At 37.0% G+C, this 20,149-nt stretch overlaps 1 protein-coding gene across 10 annotated transcripts in view; it reads right to left on the bottom strand.

The window, feature by feature from the left end:
* Window positions 1-20,149, bottom strand: part of LOC129740085 (cGMP-specific 3',5'-cyclic phosphodiesterase) — a 338,821-nt gene that overhangs the window by 301,856 nt on the left and 16,816 nt on the right. For 2 of the 10 annotated variants that reach the window (XM_055731675.1, XM_055731676.1), the window contains exon 1: window positions 18,891-19,553. The exons of 4 other annotated variants lie outside the window; for them this stretch is intronic. The gene's annotated coding sequence lies outside the window, so the exon portion shown is untranslated. Of the gene's footprint in view, window positions 1-18,890; window positions 19,554-20,149 lie in introns of those variants that run through there. 4 more of the 10 variants (XM_055731679.1, XM_055731684.1, XM_055731690.1 and 1 more) reach the window with 4 other exon arrangements.

The following is a 20,149-nucleotide window of genomic DNA, read 5'->3' as shown; positions in this document are numbered from 1 at the left end:
TACGGAGTTTGTTCGAGTAACCATGTCGCCTACAGATATGCAACGTGTTAGCAATTAAGGTTAATAAAAATCTAAAGACGTTTAAACTTTCAAATTTTTCAAATTAGCTGATTTTCTACCATATTCATGGTAGATCCGAAAAATACGATATAAAAAATGTCAGATCAAATCAGTCATTAATTTCAATTTGAAATATTTTTATTTCCAGTTTCTAAATGAAGTTCGATTTTTGTTATAACAGTCATTCCCACAATGTTCCAAATTAGAATAAAACTAATAAAAAAGCTAAAAGTTAAAAAAGTATTTTTGATTTTTTTTTACATTTACATTTTCAAAGTATAGTAAAGCATAAAATTATCTTTAATTGGAAGCAATTCCATGGTGTATTCCACAAAAGTCCTAAAATTATATGTTCCATACGTTTTCATCACAAAAGCTTGACTACCGAATCATGCTATCAATATGATCGCCCTTTTCTGCTCGATGAAAGTGAATGAAACTTTTATGATGCCTTGTTAAGCTGTCGTCAAGAAACCAATATTACATAGTGCACTTCTACATTTAGTGTTAGTATGTTCTGTCAAATCAGCTGAGTTAACAGCAGTTAACGCAAAACTGAGTTAACAGCAGTAGGAAACCTGGCCTTGTTGACCCTTCAATGGACAAGGTGGTGCAGAAGTTGAATGTTTTTTTTACTTACTTTTTGCTTATATTTATGAACATTATTCCTTAATCCTGATTTTTCTCTTCGCGGTTTACTGATTTTTGAGAATACTACCTGGCACCCCTGGCCCCCAATGGATTACAATTTTGAACCAAATTTTGAGTTTATAATCGGGAGCGTGTGACTGATTATTTTTCGAGCACGGATGGATCGGTGACTGTGATCTAACCATGGTATCAAACCATGTTAGTTTACACCCAATGTTTTCAAATAACTAAGTTATGTTATATTTTGATTCCAGATTCGGGTTTTTTTTTTGCAAAATGAAAGAATCTTCAATGATGTTTAAATTTGCTATATGGTAAATTGACAGCAAATGATGCTATAACGTTGGTCTCAGGTTAGAATTGTAAAAATTGGATACGTTAATGATGGCTTATTTTGCTATCAGGAAATTCTACACCAATTTTTGCTTAATATTTGCTGTTGAAGCCTAAATTTGGTCTCAGTTTGCTGTCAGAAAAATATGTTTGAGACCTTGGTTATGCCTTATTTTGCTCTTATAAAAAATTCGACACCAAACACTGCTATCGGTTTGCTGTTGACACCTTATTAAGGTCTCATTTTACTATCAATTTGGGCATCAAAGTCTGCTCGGGATGGCTAGAGATTCATCATATCTTATCAGTGCAGTTTGAGGGTAGTACGCTTTTAACACATGGAAAGAAAAATTAAATTGTTATATACAGTCGAAAAAATTTAAAAATTCAAACAAGATTTTTGTCAGTTTAGTTATAATATATTAAACTTTAATTATCGTGCGTTCAGATTCTGTGAACAAAAATTTTAATGGTTTTTCTTTCTTATTCATCTGGAAATCGGAAATTCAACAAATTGAAGCTTTTGGCAAAGTTGTAGATGATAAGATATTGGAATACGAGGCAGGTTCTGAATGCCCATATCAAGGCAGGTTAAATGCCTACATCAAGAAAAATAGATTATTCTTATAAATTTTTTACTTTCTATCATTTAAACATTAAATCTACGCTCAAATCACGATCTTACAGCGAAAAAAGAAGAACTTCTTACTGATCCGATAAAAATACAATATGAACAAAATATTACCATGAAATATGGCCTTATGGCATACTTAACTATGTTTCATGCAAAAGAACTAGTGATGTAAAAAATTTCACCAAAATTTCAGCCTTGACGTATACCTAACATCCGTTTCTACCATTTTCAATTAAATAATTTCAAAATATTGCGAGTGTAAATGAAATATAGCTTAAAACATAAATATGCGCCGGTTTCGGAAATCGGCTATTTTGACTTCTTTTATTATAAAATTATTTTCACAAAAACTGTAAGAGATTTTAACAGAAAAATTGCTCTTACGTATAGAAAACAGATGTCCGCTCGTGTGCATATAGTTTTCAGGCTCCTATCTATCGGAATATGGGAGAAAATGAGTGTTTTCCTTAATATGCGCATATAGCCCACCTCTCCCCTATACAGATTAAGGATTTCTGAAGCTACAAACTGTTATTCATTGTATATTTTAAAAAAAAATTAAGGTATTGAACAAAGGAAATCTGCAGCAAATACAAAAAGGGTTTCTGAAAATAGTTAGAGTAAAATACACGTGTGTTATTACTTTAAATTCATTTATTTCATATTTTTGCAACTCTCTGGAAAAATAGCAATCTTACTTAAATTGGATTTTGTAATTTGGAATTTTGAATGCAATTTGAAAAAAAACTGTGGATTGTGTATATGACATTTGTGCTTATTCTGTGAGTTGAGTGGTGTGACTCTCAAAAATTCTCTTCTTCGGCCTGAGTCCAGCAATTGCTTCAGAAAAAGAATCGTTTTTTCGGATAAGCTCCGAAAACCGATTGCACAGGACCGATTTCACTGGACTCAGAACAACGAAATGAAATTTTGAAAGTGTGTGTGTTGTGAATGTTGGGCCTATTTTGATTTTGGAATACCCTCTTCAGTTGTCAAAATTCCGTCCAAGGAAGAATAGCAGCGTACCAAAATTTTGCTCACGCATCGCGAAAATCCGAGCTACTCGCACGCAAAGCTGGCAAAATCACTAAAAGTTGCCAAATCAACCGTTACAAATGTAATCAAAGTGTTTGGGGAACGTTTGTCGACAGCCAGGAAGTCTGGATCGGGGGGAAATCGAAAACCGGAAGCCGCTGAGGCGACAAAGAGAGTTGCCGGTAGTTTCAAGCAGAACCCTAACCTCTCTCTCCGAGATGCCGCAAATAAGCTGGGTGTATCGTCTACAACCGTGCATCGAGCCAAAAACGAGCCGGACTATCGACTTACAAGAAGGTAGTGACTCCAAATCGCGATGATAAACAAATGCGACGGCCAAAGCGCGATCCTGAAGGGCTGTACACGACGATGCTGACGAAGTTTGACTGCATGGTAATGGATGACAAAACCTATGTCAAAGCCTACTACAAGCAGCTTCCGGGACAGGAGTTTTATACGGCAAAAGGAAGGGGAAAGGTAACAAATATTTTCAAGCACATGAAACTGTCAAAGTTCGCGAAGAAATATCTGGTTTGGCAAGCCATCTGTACCTGTGGCTTGAAAAGCAGCATTTTCATAGCTTCCGGGACTGTCAACCAAGAAATTTACGTGAAAGAGTGTTTGAATAAACGTCTGCTGCCTTTCCTGAAGAAACACGGTTGTTCCGTACTGTTTTGGCCGGATTTGGCATCTTGCCATTACGGTAAAAAGGCCATGGAGTGGTACGCCGCCAACAACGTGCAGGTGGTTCCCAAGGACAAGAACCCTCCCAACACGCCAGAGCTCCGCCCAATTGAGAAATACTGGGCTATTGTCAAGCGAAATCCAAAGAAGACCGAAAAAACTGCTAAGGACGAGCAGCAGTTCAAGGCAAACTGGCTTTCTGCGGCGAAGAAGGTGGACAAGGTGGCTGTACAAAATCTGATGGCAGGGGTTAAGCGTAGCGCTCGGCAATTGGGATTTGGAAAAGCGGAAGCCTAACTGAATATTTTTCCTGAGTTTTATACTAATTAAACTTGAAAAAAAAAATTAATTTGATTTTTTAAATAAACGATTTTACCGATTTACACGCGTTTTCCCTTGACCAAGTTTTGACCGTATCACCCTTTAATCAAACAATTTCAATGCCCTGATAACAATCGAAATGACATAATAATTGAAATATCCCAACTCTCCGGGCTGTAGTCAACCATTTCTCTGGGGTTGACTGCTTTCAACGACGGACACAAAATAGAATTATTTTGATTTGCACACGAGAACACCAGCACAGTAATTTCGAGGGAGATGGGAAACCTAGAAGTGTACGAGTTTATCACTTTTTGGTGATGCTTTATCACCGTGCTATGCAATTTAATCTGATGCAGGGTGCTTTTAAGTCTGAATTGCGTCGAAAATAATGCAATGGTTTTTAAAAGGAATTGTTTTGGGCTTTTCATCACTTTAATCACCTGATAAAGGAATTGACAGCAAAACAAAACATGTTTTTTTTATAATTCCAATCAGTTTCAAGTACCATAGTATCCTTATTTTATCGAAAGCTTCGATTTTCTACGATTTTACAACCACTTGCTAGATAAAAATTCTCTGTGTTAAAAATTACCATTTAAGTGGAACTGCTAAATTTTGCCTTTTGTTTGAAAAACTACCATTTTCCAACTTCTCCGCAATAATTTCTTGCAGTTAAAAAGTAACCACATTTTCACTTCTCAAGAGAAGGTAAAAATTACTTCTATGAAAGAAGTCAAAAAATCACTTAACCCAGAAAGGTGCGAAAATTGTTACATTTTATCGATAACTGGTTATTGAAATTCCAGCGTGTAGGCTTCGTCGTCGAGGATAATGCACGCCGATTTTGGACACAGTAGTTGATCATATAATTAACGAGCTCTTGGTTTGATGAATGAAACTTGTTTTTATCTTCACTTCGACTTCTTCTGATTCTCATATGACCTTGACAATGCTGAGAGGGGATATTCTTTTTATGGCCACGAACAGAGACAGTCTTCTTATTGACGTTAGCACGCATGACTTTCCGGTCCAAAGTTTTGTCCACCGGACCAATTGCAGGCCGCCCGCGAATCGTATTTCGAACCACTCCAATGCTTTCTTCTTCAATTTCCACCTCTGACTCAGCGAAATTTTTGGGATAGTCTAACATTTGTGTACTGTACGATATTTTTGCATTTTCAGGGAAAATACTTCTCATTTTTACGAAAATTATGAAAACTGGAGCCAACCGATACATAATTGAACTGTAAACAACATCACACAACGAAAATCAGCTGTTTAAACGTCATCCGGAATAAGCAGCATTGTACCAAAATCGTGCTTTAACATAATGGAACACTCTTTGTTTGTCGATGCGGCTAAGTTAATTTTCATAGCATGTTTAAAATGAAGTTGTACATACTCATTTAAGCATGTTTGAAATTCATTCCGACATACATACATGTGATATCAGTATAACTTCTTAGAAACCAATTCACCAAGTTCCACAGAGTAGGAAATAATAAAATTGATAAATGAATATTTATCAAAATTTCATTAAATCTACATTTAACCATGATTTGGTATATTACAAGATTGACGGTTGACAACTTTTTCCATCCGCATTCTAGAAAGCTATCGCATGAAACTTCACCAAGCTAAAAAAAATCGAACTATGTATGTTGATCTGAAAATTGAATTCAAATACCCAATAATCCAAACGCATGATATAAATTGCTCAGCACCTTACCCACGAAATAATGATTCGCTTTGCTGAGCTCGCCTGTCGCACTGGCTGTTTGAACGAATCTTGTAATTACTGGACGCGTTATCGAGTGCAGGAACCTAAACAGATCATTGCAAAAAAAAACGCGGAGGGATCGCAAATTAAATCATCTTTCGCCCCGAGGGCTGCTTTGAATTGAAGCCGCTTTGTTTCGTCATTGTTAGCCGTTCCGTGCCGTCCACCCACGCCTTCACCTTCTTCTTCTTTTGGCGTCGTACTCGTCGTCGGCCGGCGATATTCAATTCATGGAATGGTGGCGCTAAAATTCTCACCACGTTCATTAATGCGCTACAATTGTTTCCACGCGAAGCACCCACAATGATATACTTATCGCGAACGGATCCTCGTTTTGATTATAGGGATTTCGCGCTGTACGTGTGGAACTGCGTTTGCTTCTAAATATTTATTAGAACAATTTAAATCAAACTATCTCACATTGAGAGAATGCTCTACGCTTGTAATTGTATTTGAGTACCTACTCATTTTATGCATTGCACGTTCAAAAAGATCAGTTAAAATTTAAACAGCTAGTATAATAAGACTTATCCGATAAACGTCCCGAATAAGTGAAAAGCGTTGAACCACTTTAGTACTCAATCCAATTAAATATTAATCATCGGTTCGTATCGACTATTAAAAATTCAAAGTACCGGCCACGCATTGCTACTCATTATTATGGAGATACATTCCGGTGATGTGGGATGTATGCACATGAAATACATTTGACAACTAAGGTTCTACTACCTACGCTGGGCTTCATGGGAATCGGTATTTTATGGAACTTTTCAATTGACCGAGCACTATTGATAAAATATAAGATACATTGAAGAATTTTTTTAGCTTTATCACTGTTTAAAAATAAAACTCATGGATTTTTAGTATAAATGATTTAGCTTTTTAACAATAACAATATTTATGAAAAATACTATTTTATTCTTTAGTTACTTGAAATGTACCGAATATTAAGCTGGCCGAATACCACCCAAAAAACGTTAAGCCTAAAGCCTAGTCCACACTAGGAGACGGTTCGTCTCGAGACGGTCTCAGCGTCTCCCATTTTCTTCGGGTGACACTGAGACCGTCTCAGGTTTCCAACAACAACAACAGACAACAAAGTTCGTCTCATAACAAAAATCGCAGTTCATGTTGCGTAATGTGGACTAAGGTTAATAGAGTATTTCCTGAGACAGATTGAGGTAGGGTAACTTTTTGTTTTTGTTTTAAAAAATGTAAGTTCTTCGAAATTATCGACGTTTTTCGGTGAGTTTTAATAATAATAAAACAGATTTACCAGTTGTCCATACGTTTCGAGCTACTCTGGCATTCGCTCCTCCTCAGTGGACACTAAAATTATATTTTACTTTTTAACATTACACTTTAAATCTAAATTTTTAATTTTAACTTACAAATGACTGGCCATCGTCTGAACTATTTTGATTTTGGACAGTTTGTTTTGTTTTGCGTTTACATTTGTTTGTCAGTGTCTGTGTCAATTTTGCGATTATGGGGTCGTAAGCGGTCTTAAAATTTAACGAGTCTCTCTGCCTATTAACGACATTATCGTCACCTCTCAATTTGATGTAAAATGTTTCGGCAGTTATTCTAGCATTGTATCCAGTAACTCTTTCCAATATTTTGGTATTTTCAAAATCAAAAATGTGCCCAGTTTCTAGACAGTGCTGTGCTAGACCTGTACTTATTTGTTTTGTGGATACATTTGTCTTATGTTGCTTCAAACGTTTTTCTAAAAACTGGCTCGTTTCTCCTACATATCATTTACTACATCCTCTACATGTTGTTTCGTAAACAACATTTATGTTTTTGTTCTTTGGAATCTTGTCCTTGGTTTTTGTGAAAATCATTGTTTTGACCTTGTCTAATGGCTGAAAAGCGACGTTGATATCAAATTGTTTTAAGTATCTGGACAATTTTTCTCCCAAACCAGCACAGTACGGAATGGTTACAAAATTATTCATGCTCTTACTGGACACGCTTAAGCTATTGTATGATTTGTGTGTTCGTTCTTTAATTACATTTCTTACAAGATGTGAGGGGTAAAGCTTAGTTCTTTTAGAAATGGGACACTTTCATTTGCTAATAGCTCGTTAACTAGTTATTGGATATTAAAAATTTTGACAGCATTTTGTTGCCTGTAAAAAGTACTATTCGACCTATTTTTTTTCAAAATTTAAAATTTACGCGTTTTTGAGATATGTACGATGCAAGAGAAAAAGAAAAAAATAATTTTGCACAGTTTCCTTGAAAATACGTCATCATCAAATTGATAGCTGACAAAACCGTTGATTATTCAAAGAATTACTGAGTTTTTGTAGTGGATAAGTATGCAAACACTGTCAATAATGTCCACAAAGTTCAAATCAAGCATTGAAGTGAAGCACATGATCGGCAACAACGGTTAAGGATCATCAAGGAAGTCAAGTCTCATACCAGCATTTTTAATTTTCAATAAACGAAAAACTAAGGGTAGATCGCTGAAATGTCCAAAACAATTTTCTCCGATAAACTGAAAGTGTTGCGTAGTAATGACTCATTGAAATCCAACCTCAAACAACCATTTTTTGATAGTTCCAAAGCTCTTAAGCTGTAAAACCGATACCGAAAAAAAAACGTTCAAAAATGTGGTAAAAAATAATCAAATTTGTTCATTTCGAAACAACTGAATCCACTAAAATGCTTCCAGTTTCCAGTTTCCAGAGAAGTATTGGACCAAAAAGTATCAGAAATTGAAGAAGGAGGGTGAAGCCACCTTAAATATAGATTTTACGAAGTATAAGTTGGAGAAACTGATCAATACCACGACTGAAAAAAGTGTGCGTCGGCCAATGGGAGATACCAAGAATAAAGTAGAAATTTCTTTAACAAAAAACGGTAAATATTTTTTTTCAAATTTTTTCATGAAAGATCATAACATTACCTTCTTTTTCTTCATAGAAAGTATTTGGTTCCAACGAATGGTTTTTGAGATACAGGCATTCGTAACTGTCCCATTTCTAAAAGAACTAAGCTTTAGTTATTAATTTTTAAAATGTTTTTAACTGTCTTGAGTGTTTTTTCCCTGTATCTTGTGTGGGTGAGCCTAATTGCTCTGTCCACCAATGCGATTATTGTATTTTTTTATGCGAAAAAGGGCTAACGGAGTTAAAATCTAAATATCTACCTTTCTCATCTTTGGGGAACCATTCCGTTGATATCGTGTTCGTTTCTCGGCGTAAAATTATATCCAAGAATTTGATTTCACCATTCACCTCGTGTTCGATTGTAAACTGCAGCCTTTGATGAAACCCATTGAATGTACGAACGATTTCGTGTTGTTCATCACTCTTTGCAGCAACCAAGCAGTCGTCCACATACCGCTTGAAGAACACCGGTGAGATACCCTTCGTTTGAAGTTCAACGAGTGCTGCCCGTTCAATCCGTTCCAGAGCGATAGATGACACAACTAGAGGCGAACAGAGCACTATCAATGAAGGCATAATGAGCATTTTCTGCTGTATAATCTAGCAGCGAATTCAACTCGATGAAGTCAACTGAATAATAGAGCTACAGCTTGACTTGTTTCGATTTGGCCTATTGGTAAGGTGTCGGTCTGTTAATCAGTAGACTCGAGCTCGATTCCTGTTCGAGGGGATTTTGTTTTGCACATGATTGATTTTTTTGATTGTTACATTATACGGCTAATAGCATCAAAGCATCATCCGTCAAACAAAACACCAGAAACATAATGTATGAGCATGTGTTCATTCTTTGAATTCTACAAACAGACCCAGATTATTTTGTTATTGCTTCGTTTGATGAATCTACGCCTCACAGTTTAGTGCAATCATGATCATGAATGATAAATGGAAAAAAAATCACCTCGACCAGGAATCGAGCTCGAGCCTACTGATTACCTCTCAGACATCTAACCAATAGGCCAAATCGTCAGACAATGCATGTTAAGCTGTAGCTCTATTAGTCAGTTGACTTCATCGAGTCGAATTCGCTGCTAGATTCCCCGGCAGAAAACGCCCATTATCCCTTCATTAATGGTGCTCATACTGCCTCGGGGGGTTTCTCATTATGCCTCTACAGTGCCTGGTTTTCAGCTTTCGGCAAAATTTTTAAAATGCATTTTTAAATGTTTTTATCTACTTTTTCAAGTTTCATCTAATTAGGCTATAGACTATTTGAGTGTCTGAACACGAAACAATGATGTAATTCACATAATACAGCTGTTCTCTATGGTTAAATAAGCGTTTTGCTTAAGGTGGCCATTATGCCCCCATCACCCCTAATGCACATTTTTTTATTTTGTTGTACAAAAAGTGGTCGATTTTTTATATAGGATTTGATTAGATGTTCTGAAATTTCAAATACGTTTTTCCCGATTCTAGCTAACTGCTAGTTTCGCCCTAATGAAATGTTACGCTAGAACTGGTCGCCATTTTGATCTTTGATGATAAGCACTGTTCAATGCTTTCTTTTAAAAACTTCTTTAACACTTTCGTTGCCACGGCACCCATATTCGGGTGACGGGTGTATTTCCTGGGGGGCCCCGTCACATCAAAAAGCGTGTGACGCTGTTTTACTTGAGTTTACCGCTCAGCTTCGCCACACGATTCAAATATGGGAGTTCTCCCTCTTTGCTTTCTCTCTCTGAAAATTTCTTTGGGTCCGGCTAGTAAAACTACAAAAATGAGCGTGGCGGCGAACGTGTTAATCAAAAACATTAACATTCCTTCATGTCTTAACTTATTATGAATTTAAAATTAATTAAATAAAGAGTTTATATTCTTCTCACCAAGGTGCGCTTGCAAAACCACTATAATTGCATTGCCAATTTTATTTCGCTACTATCTCGTCATTGAACATGCGTAATGTTGTTGTTATGTTTACCTACCACGACATGCCGAGAAAATGTAAACATGAGAAATCAGCTGTTCGTCTGACAAGTGGGGAAATGCCTTATAAGCCATTTTTTTGTGTAGTGTACAACAACAAGGCTTGTCAATTTTTTCAAATAACGTTGGGTATAATGGATATAATATTCAAAAGTAAGGTTGGAAAAGCTACACAAAAACCTTACGGTGCTTTGGCTACGACTTGTTCAACATGTTTTGAGAAACTGAGTTCTTCATCTAACTCAACTCCCGGATCTTTCACGGAGGATTTTCTATCTATGGTACAGCTGTTCTCGAAACAATATTCGTGCACAATATTACTCACTTTCCGGGAAAAGGTTATCACATTACACTTTGAGGCATTGATTTTCAATCCGAAACTGCTGCAACACTCTGAAAATCTATGAAGCGCATTTTGTAGGGTCAAACAATCCTTTGGGTGTCGCACAGGGAGGAACAGTTTTAGATCATCTGCGTTTATTAACACAAACACGTCATGCAGCACTCCGGGAAACTCGTTCATAACAGTGACGAAAAGGAGGGGTCCTAAGTGACTCCCTTGTGGTACGCCGCTGTTGACCGAGAAAACTCTGGATCTCGCATTCCCAATCTTCACAAATCGGACTCTTTCTTTCAGGTACGAACGAATTCACTGAAGACAAATTCCGGTTATCCCATTTTTACACAGCACTGACAAGCTGAGAGCATTTATGTTAATCACGTCAAAAGCCTTTGACAAGTCGTTATACATAGCGTCGACTTGAAAACCTTGCATCATCCATTGTGAAGTTCGAGAGACGAATTCCGCCAAGTTCGTAACCGTTGATCGCTTTTCCAAAAAGCCGTGCTGAAAGTCCGACATTTTTCCTTCTAACCAAGGATATATTTGGTCATAAATTATGCTCTCGAACAGTTTGGGTATGGCAGACAGAATTGCTATCCCACGATAATTTTCAGCATGCAGTTTTGAACCATTTTTATGGATTGGCACAATGTGGGAGATTTTCCAACATTTCGGAAATAACGGTTCCACCAAGGCGTTAACGCATTTTTAAGAAACGAATTTGGAATTCCATCAGGTCCACTACCTTTGGATTCGTCAAGCAGCAAAATTTTTCGTCGAACATCCGTGATCGATGTTCTCAGCTCAGGATCCTCAATAAAAATTACAATTTAGGATATTTTTTATTTAATTTTTCAAATTTGTCTTAATAAATACCAGCTTTAAAATCAAAATACTTGCAAAAAAAGACTTTGATGGTTTAAATGAGTCATCAGAAGACCGTATGCCAAATTTGAGCGGAATCGGCTAATAGGAAGGGGTTGCACTGAATCTCAAGTGCGAAAGGGATTCTGAGACATTGTGTTCTAAAGAAGCATAAAAAACTGGCTTTTCATCACACATTTTTTTCTTTACCAATCGATTGCTTGATAATGTAGATTTTACTCAAATTTCAATTAGGACCAACATTTCACCTGAAGATTGCAACTCCATTGGACTTAAAACAAAAAAGTTACGACTACTTTTGATATTTAGGTTAATTCCCCCAGAATGTGAAACGATACCGCCCAAAGAACCTTAAGGAGAGTCTAACGGGTAAAAAAACACCATTTTCACGATTTTTTTTAGAGCTGTCGTTCAAACAAATGTATTAAAATTTTTTGCATTATACAAAGCATTGTTAAAAGAACATTTATTAATTTTTTCGTAGAAAAATATTGAAAAATGGGCCGGTGACGGAGCACTTTCGAGGATGCCTTTTAGAAAACAGGATTTGCGGTGGACACTGTATCTCAGCACAGAATCATCTGAAGTCAAAAAATCAGAGCAAAATATTTTTAATAGATGTTTTTTCTGGACCCCAACGATATTATTTATCTTAAAAAAAAATTATGAAATTTTTGGGGCTGTTTGAAGTAAAAACTACGATTTTTCACGAAAAAGTCCGCCATTTTTATCTGTAAAATCTGTAAAATGTGCTTTCGAGAAAAGCACGTTTGAAGTTTCTGCTCTAAAAATGATGCAGTATTAGTTAAGAGGAGATAAAAGCCTATAATTTCTACAGTTTTGCTTCGATTGACTTGAAAATTTGACTTAACATTCTTGAAATGTTTCACAATAAGAAAATTTAAAAAGAAAAAACGATTTTTTGAAAGTGTTGGACCCTACTCCCCCCTTAAGAGATTTTATCCTTGAGTTAGCTTTTAACACCGATACCTGCTAACAGTAACTGTCCTAACAATTCTTTAAAAATATACCTACTTACATGAGTTCCATCATTTTTTAAAGAACATTAACTTAACTGACTTTGCTGTACACTTTGTTTGTTTAGTATATTTAAATTAGCAACAATTTCCCGATCATAACAGCTGATCCCAAATGATTCTTCGAAATCACAAGCCGTTGAAAACAAAAACAGAACAATTTCAATTGGCCGGGGCAATTCCGGAGCAACTTTTGTTTGCTTACGTTATTTCCGTCTAGCGCTCCATCCGATGAAAATCTGTAGGAAGGTACGAAGTCAGCCAAACAAGCTCAAAGTTTGTACTTACTATGTATCTACTGCGGAGGAAAGTGACAGAACGACCGCAGCGGGATTTTGCAGTTTCCGGTAAATATCACTTTGTTTCAGTTCCAGCCGCCATCGCACTTTCCGAAATGGAAGAATAATCACTTTGAACAGTTGGAGTTCCCCCGTTGGGAATTTCGGGGTAATAGCTTTTCATCCACTTGGAACGAGTCCGTTGACGGTACAGTGGACAGCGAAGGTTAATGATTTGAACAATAAACTTTGTGTATATTTTTTTAAAACTGTTTATGAAATTATATTAAAGGTTGTAAGTCCATATGACACTGACGGCAAAACTTGCATTCCCTGATCCGAAGAAATCGTTAAACCGTAAACCAGTTCAAAAACTGCCATTCCCTGAACATTTTTAAATATTTATTTTTATGGTCTGAATCATCTTTCTAAAGCTGAATAAATCTAATTCGTGGGAATTTTTGATAACAGAGCTTTAAATCATTCAAAATTCAGCTAACTTTATGATTTTTCAAACTGCTTTTCGTTCATTGTGCTACGGGGGGAAATCCTTTCATCGTTCGGCTGCTGTGAAGTTGAAAGCTTGTTTTAATATCCCTTTTGGGTGTGCTGTCTATGGTTTGGTTGGCCTATCGAAAGCTTACAACTGTTCGTTCGGCTGAAATGAATTCAGAATGGATTCAAATTGGTTTGTTTTCCAGGTATTGACTGGCGGCTGTAAGGTTGAAACAACGATTGAACGCTGTAGGTAATCAAATCTATTTGGCCCAGAAAACAATTTGGAATCATTTCATCATTGAATAAAATTCTGGAAACACGAAATTTAGTTCGAATATAAACTGTATTAAGTAGGTATTAAAATTTTGCTAAGCCTCTTTAAAATCAAACACATGCGAAGATGATTGATATATTCAAGATTGTTGATTATAGCGAGAAACCTAACATACTTCATCCGATTAAAATTTAACGAATCCATATCGGACAAAAATAAAAACGTTACGAAAATGTCCCAAATTATTTTAAAGTTAACTGGAATTTTTCTTGAGGCTTAAAAGTAAAATAAGCAAATCAATATTGAAAGTGATCGGAGTAAAAAAAGGCCCATTTACACTTCACGTGGAAATGAACTTAAGAATGAACGTAAAAATTTTGTTTCGTCAATAACTCAACAACGCGATAATACTCGGTTTCGTAACATAGTGGAATCGATCAGGAATGGTTGAAAGATGAAATTCCAGCCAGACTCGTTCCTCCCCCGCCATTATGAAATTTCCGTGGCGAAAACCTGGGGAATCCGAATAAAAACAGTTCGAGAAGGTTTTAATGGTGGAATTTCATCTTTCAACAATCCTCCATCGATTCAACCATGTTCACCTTCTAGTTGTGTCGCGTTGTTAAGTTATTTATAAATTAAGATTTTTTCACATTCATTTTCACTTGAATTGTAAACCGGGCTTAAGCAAACTATTGCAGCTTTTATAGAATAACTTTTTTTATATCAGGGAGAAATGCAACGCAATTCGCACTAAATTAAGGAAAACAGTCTCTAAGCAAGAGTTTGAATTCATACGAATTTTGTGTGATGATAGTGTTTTTAAAAGATTTTTAAATGAATCTTTTTCGCAATGAGAGTTTTGTCAGATCTACATTTTAGGTATTAAGAAATGGAAAACGAGCTGTTTTTTTTTAAACTTGAAATAATTAGCACAGAGAACAGACGTACAAGCTAGCGCAAGAAACTTGCATAGAATTTCCAACGACCGTTCTGAATCCATTTTTGTTTTGGCTGGGCCCCCATATGTCTCCAAACACACCAAAAAGAACTGTCAACCCCAAACTGAGAAAACAAACAAAAATTTTGGTCAGTTTTGAACAGGTCGTACTCGCTAATTTTGAAATTCTTAGGACCCGACTCCATTTTACTCAGACATCGCCTATTGTATGGCGCAGCCATCGTTTGATCGAAAGCGACTCAGTTTTTCTGAGTAACGGCTACGCAGACGACTCGAGGATTGGCACTCAATTGGATCAGTTTGTGTGAGGCAGTCGACTTAGGTTGTTTTCCAAAACAAAGAATTTGAAAATTTAGATGGTAAATGTATATTTTTAATGGTTATCTAATTACAAGGTCCGGCAATTGAACTGCAACATTAGACTGAGTCGATTTGGGGTCATTTTGGAATTTCTCAAACCCTGGGGTCTGAAAAGCTTCGTCTTGGTCCAAAACTCATCCATGATTTTTGCAAAATTTTTAAGTAACGTTTATATGAGTAAATTCGAACTTTTAGGTCTGTATGGGAAAATTGAATATTTTGTACTGAAATATCAACATCATTTTTGTTTCGTCTGTGGAACCGAGCCAGCTGATGGCTTTTGTGTCAATTTATAAATTTTCTAAAGGAAATTTTCCGCTGAACAACTTTGTCGAAGACCTGAACTTCGCATCTTTTTAGGAAAAAAAAGTTATTAGCAGTTTAACAGAGGTATGTCTTTTCGCATTGATTAACAATAAATTCAATTGACATCACTGCTTGAGCCTCGCGAAGTGTTGCATAGAACGTAGTCACGCAATACCTCGCTAGGCACCCTGCAGGGATGTCATTTGAATTTATTGTCTATCAGTGCAAAAAGACATACCCCTGTTAAACAACTAATAACTTTTATTCCTAATAAGATACGAAGTTCAGGTCTTCGACAAAGTTGTTCAGCGGAAAATTTCCTTTAGGAGTTTTAAAAATTCACACAAAAGCCATCAGCTGGCTCGGTTCCACAGACGAAACAAAAATGATGTTGATTTTTCAGTACAAAATATTCAATTTTCCCATACAAACCTAAAAGTTCAAATTTACTCATGTAAACGTTACTTTAAAATTTTGCAAAAAATCATGGATGATTTTTGGACCAAGACAAAGCTTTTTAGACCCTAGGGTTTGAGAAATTCCAAAATTACCCCAAATCGACTCAGTCTACTGCAACATTACTTCAGCAGTAATTATTTCGTTGCACACGAAGCAGTATTGGACGACCCCTCGTCGCTTTGTTTACATTAAGTCTTAGCTATCATTGGATGTAAATGTTACTTTTGTAATCTGGTTTATCCGGAAAAATGGATCTCGAACAGAAACGTAGCGCTGTGGTTGCCTTGTTCCTAGCTGGCAAACGGCAGAAGGACATAGTTCGTGAGCTGTCCGATGTAAGTGTGTGCAGAAGTTTTGTATACCGTACAGTTAAAAGATACCTGGAGACCGGAAGTGCCAAAAAAACGGTATTGTGGGGGACGCCGACCTACTGTGGTGACACCTGCCATGGCAAAGATGTCAAGAAGCGCCTAACAGAAATCCTCGTCGTAGTGCCACTAAATTGGCAGAGGATCTTAACATATAGGATCGAAGCCTCCGTCAGATCCTGAAAGATAAATTTCAGATCAAGCCCTACAAGATCCAAAAGGTTCAAGACCTTACTGTGAAGCAGAAACAAGAACGGGTAAAAAGAGCGAAGGCGCTGTTGAAGAGGGCCGCGGAAGGAAGGTTGAAGAATATCGTGTATACCGACGAGAAACTCTTCACCGTACAGCAGTTCGTGAATAAGCAGAACGACAGAGTTTGGTTGCCAGACAGATCACGAAGCCATGCCGACTTTCTGACGGCCACCTGGCGACAGAAACCAGCATCGGTGATGGTTTGGGCCGGAATCACCCGTGATGGCCGGACTCTGCTGGTTTTTGTCCCTGAAAGAGTGAAGATCAACCAAAATCCATATCGGGAACTAGTTCTACAGAATGTCGTCGAACCGTGGGCACGTCGACATTTCTGTTTCAGGGGTTTTCCAACAAGACTCGGCGCATGCTCACAAAGCGAAGAAAACCCAACTTTGAATTGCGCAACATTTTCCAGGGTTCATTTCGAGCTCCGAGTGGCCGGCGAGTTCACCAGCCTGAACCCTATGGACTTCGCTGTTTGGAGTATGTTGGAGGCCGAAGTCTGCTCTAAGAAACATGAAGGTGTGGAGGTCCTGAAGCGACATCTCATGGCAGCCTGAGATAAAATACCACGAGAACACCTGCGGGCCTCATACGATGCATTCCTCGACCGTTTGCGGCGAGTAGTTAAACTCAAGGGCGGACAAATCGAACTTTACGAGTGAATTTTGAAAAAGAAATATGTTTTCAAAAGAAATTGAATGAATTTGAAATAAAAAGTTGTTGTTTTGAACAATTTATATGTTTATTTCAATATAGCACTTCAATTACCGGACCCTGTACAATAACGTTATTTTGATCATTTTACAGGAAATCGCGATGACTTTTTTTCGAATCCGAGGTGTATTGGTCCCCGCAGGTCCCGCAAGAGACGAAACCCACCGGGAGACATACAGAAAAATGAAATGGTTCGACATAACGATTTTTTTAACTAAGATTTACGGCAATATTTCGACTTGTTATTTATTGAATCGACAAATCCATCATTTTTTCCAACAATCGTACAGGTTTTACAGTATACTAAGTTTGTATTGGTATGAACTATATTAAGCAAAAATGTCACAGTATATTGAGTGGTGTGGGTGTGTGGGTTCGTCCTAGCGAGCGAATTGGGAAAAGTGAAAAGATTCGTCAGTTAAGTAAAGAGTTTTCACGTAGATTGGCGTATATAAAAATAAGCCGGCGTTTAAATATAATTAAAAGCCTGTTAAAGAATCATCCGGTCACTACAGGTATGACATAAGAATTCATCTTATTTGTTTACACAAAAAAAAATTCCTGTAAAATCACACAAATGTCCAGTAAAAAAAAGGAGCAGGACATTAACCGTAATTTTACAGGTCGAAAAACAAATTACGTGACATTCAATTTTCAGTGTACAACTTTTCTACAGGACATTTGCTGTAATAATAAATGAATCTTCCTTTACTTGCAAGGAAAACAATTGAAAATTCAAGTTTTGTTATTTACAGGTTGATTTATTTTAAAGGTTGCAGTTTCAGTGATACGTAATAGTCAAAAAAATTTTCTGTGTATTTGATTACAACGATAAATAGAAATAACCACTAGGTAAAATGACGTTTATTTACTGACCATGCTTCGAATACTTTTTCGTAAGGTTTCGGTAATATTTTCTGAGCCTTGAATACTAATAGTGATATCCTTAACGTCATGTGAAAAATCCAAAAACCAATTTTTCAGATATCCTGAGAAAAAGTTGGCATTGGCGTTTTCAACCATCTATTAGTCTGCATTTTATTAACTACAAGTAAAAATTAAATTTAAGTACACATAATTTTCAAGTACTTAAAATGACTTTTAATAAAAAAAAATGCAATGAAGGGTTAATCTTCAAAATCAAATACCTATAACACATAACTTCTATCGTGTAATACTTCTTCATAATGATCCATGACCTAAAATTAAATATTTCATTAATTTGTTTATTTTTTTTTCAATGTCATTAAAAACGAACACACACATATAGGATCTCAGTGAAACTTCATGTTTCTTTGAAGAGATCTAAATTCTACTTAAGACTAAGCGTACATCATTCAAGTATAATGGCTAGCATTTTACTAATGCTAATACCACCAACCCACAAAAAGAGTACTATGTTTGCCGTGACCAAGACTTGATCTCATGACCTTTGGCTTAGAAGACTTGAATGCTATCCTCTAGGCCACGGTCGGCGGCAATTTATGTATGTAAGATCTAAGTCCAATAAAGGGTACAAGTTCAGTACCAAAACAGGGATAGTAGATTCGAAGATAGAATTTTTTTATCTTTCATACCGTTGTAACAACGGCAACATCAACGTTATGAGTTCTCATTAAATCATGTAGATAAAATCATAAGTTATTAAAGAATTTTTTGGAAAACACAAAACTCCTGTAGGGCAACTAAACGAAGCAAATGACGAATAAAAAATTGGAAAATCTATTTGAATGTTTTTTACTGACGTAGGTACATACATACATACCTGAAATGATGAAATTTTAATTCTAGAACATCACATTTTATTATTTTTAGGACAGGTACATACTTGGAATTTGTCACATATCCAATTTCTTGTAGATACTTTGTAATCCAACTACACCTCTTTATACTTTACAATGTACAAAAACAACTTATTTTATCCTCTTTTCCCCACCCCCACAGCAAACGAATCACTGAAAACAAAATTCCGCAGCATCCGTTGAAATCTTTCAAAACCAATCAACCGGAACCCTCTTCAAGCTCCAGTGCGCCAATCACGAATTGAAACCGTAAGTACAGCGACAGTTCAAAGTCCATCTGCGGTCGTCCGTCAGGGAGGATATTCAAATAACTCCTATCCCGTTCGAGTAAAACCGGCAACACCGACAGGACACGATTCCATGGGATTCACTTATTTTACCACCCTGATGTAGGGATTCGACGAGAAAAGAATGCTCTCCAGTCTCTGCGTTTAGGTTTCTAGTAAAACTGACCGGGAAAGACCCGGAAACGGATTCGTCGTTTTTTTCTATAACAGTTACTCAGCTAGAGGTAACGCTTAAAAAAAAGTCAACCCGAAACAGCTCTACGCAATATTGACCGACGGTTGTCCCCGAGGACGCGAAGAAGCTCACATCCGTTCTGGACGGAACCCAAACTACTTCTGGCCGATAATCTGGATCTGATCGTCCAGCATCGCTCCCGTTTGAAATGAAGAACAAGAAAAGCAGCCAGTCAGAAGTAGAGCCAGTTGGCGTCGTTGTTCTACCGGAGAGTGTTTGTCACTTCCACCTCATCGTGCTGGAAGGAAGGATAAACGTAGGTCGCGACAGGGTTTTATGTTTTTCCGACCTATCTCCGCAGCTGGACGTCTCGTTGTCGTCGTCATCGTCGTTAAGGTTTTCCACAACGTTCTTTCGCCAATGAAAGAGGTGTACGCAGAAAGGGGGGATGATGAGCAACCGTCCAGATACGGACCAAAACTTCGAAAGTTCAAACTGATAAGCTCCCACTTTATGCTGGTTCCTCCGACGGTCTATAATGTTGTCTTGGGGGGAACGGAATATTTTTTTGTCCCGAAGATGATTGGAGCAAACAGTTCGTCGTTCGCTTCAACGTGGGTGGTAAAGTATTCTAGGAGAATTTCCACTCCTTACTCTCAGCGCGAGACGTTAATATGAGTAAAACGCCGAAGTGTCCCTTTTCTCCCCAATAACGCGTGAGCGGAAAATGTGGGACTGTTTTGAAAAGGAGCTCCATATG

The sequence above is a fragment of the Uranotaenia lowii genome, chromosome 1, assembly GCF_029784155.1.
Source record: "Uranotaenia lowii strain MFRU-FL chromosome 1, ASM2978415v1, whole genome shotgun sequence".
Classification (NCBI taxonomy): domain Eukaryota; kingdom Metazoa; phylum Arthropoda; class Insecta; order Diptera; family Culicidae; genus Uranotaenia; species Uranotaenia lowii.
Note: the sequence above shows the minus strand (reverse complement) of the source record. Positions and strands in the feature narration are given on the sequence as shown.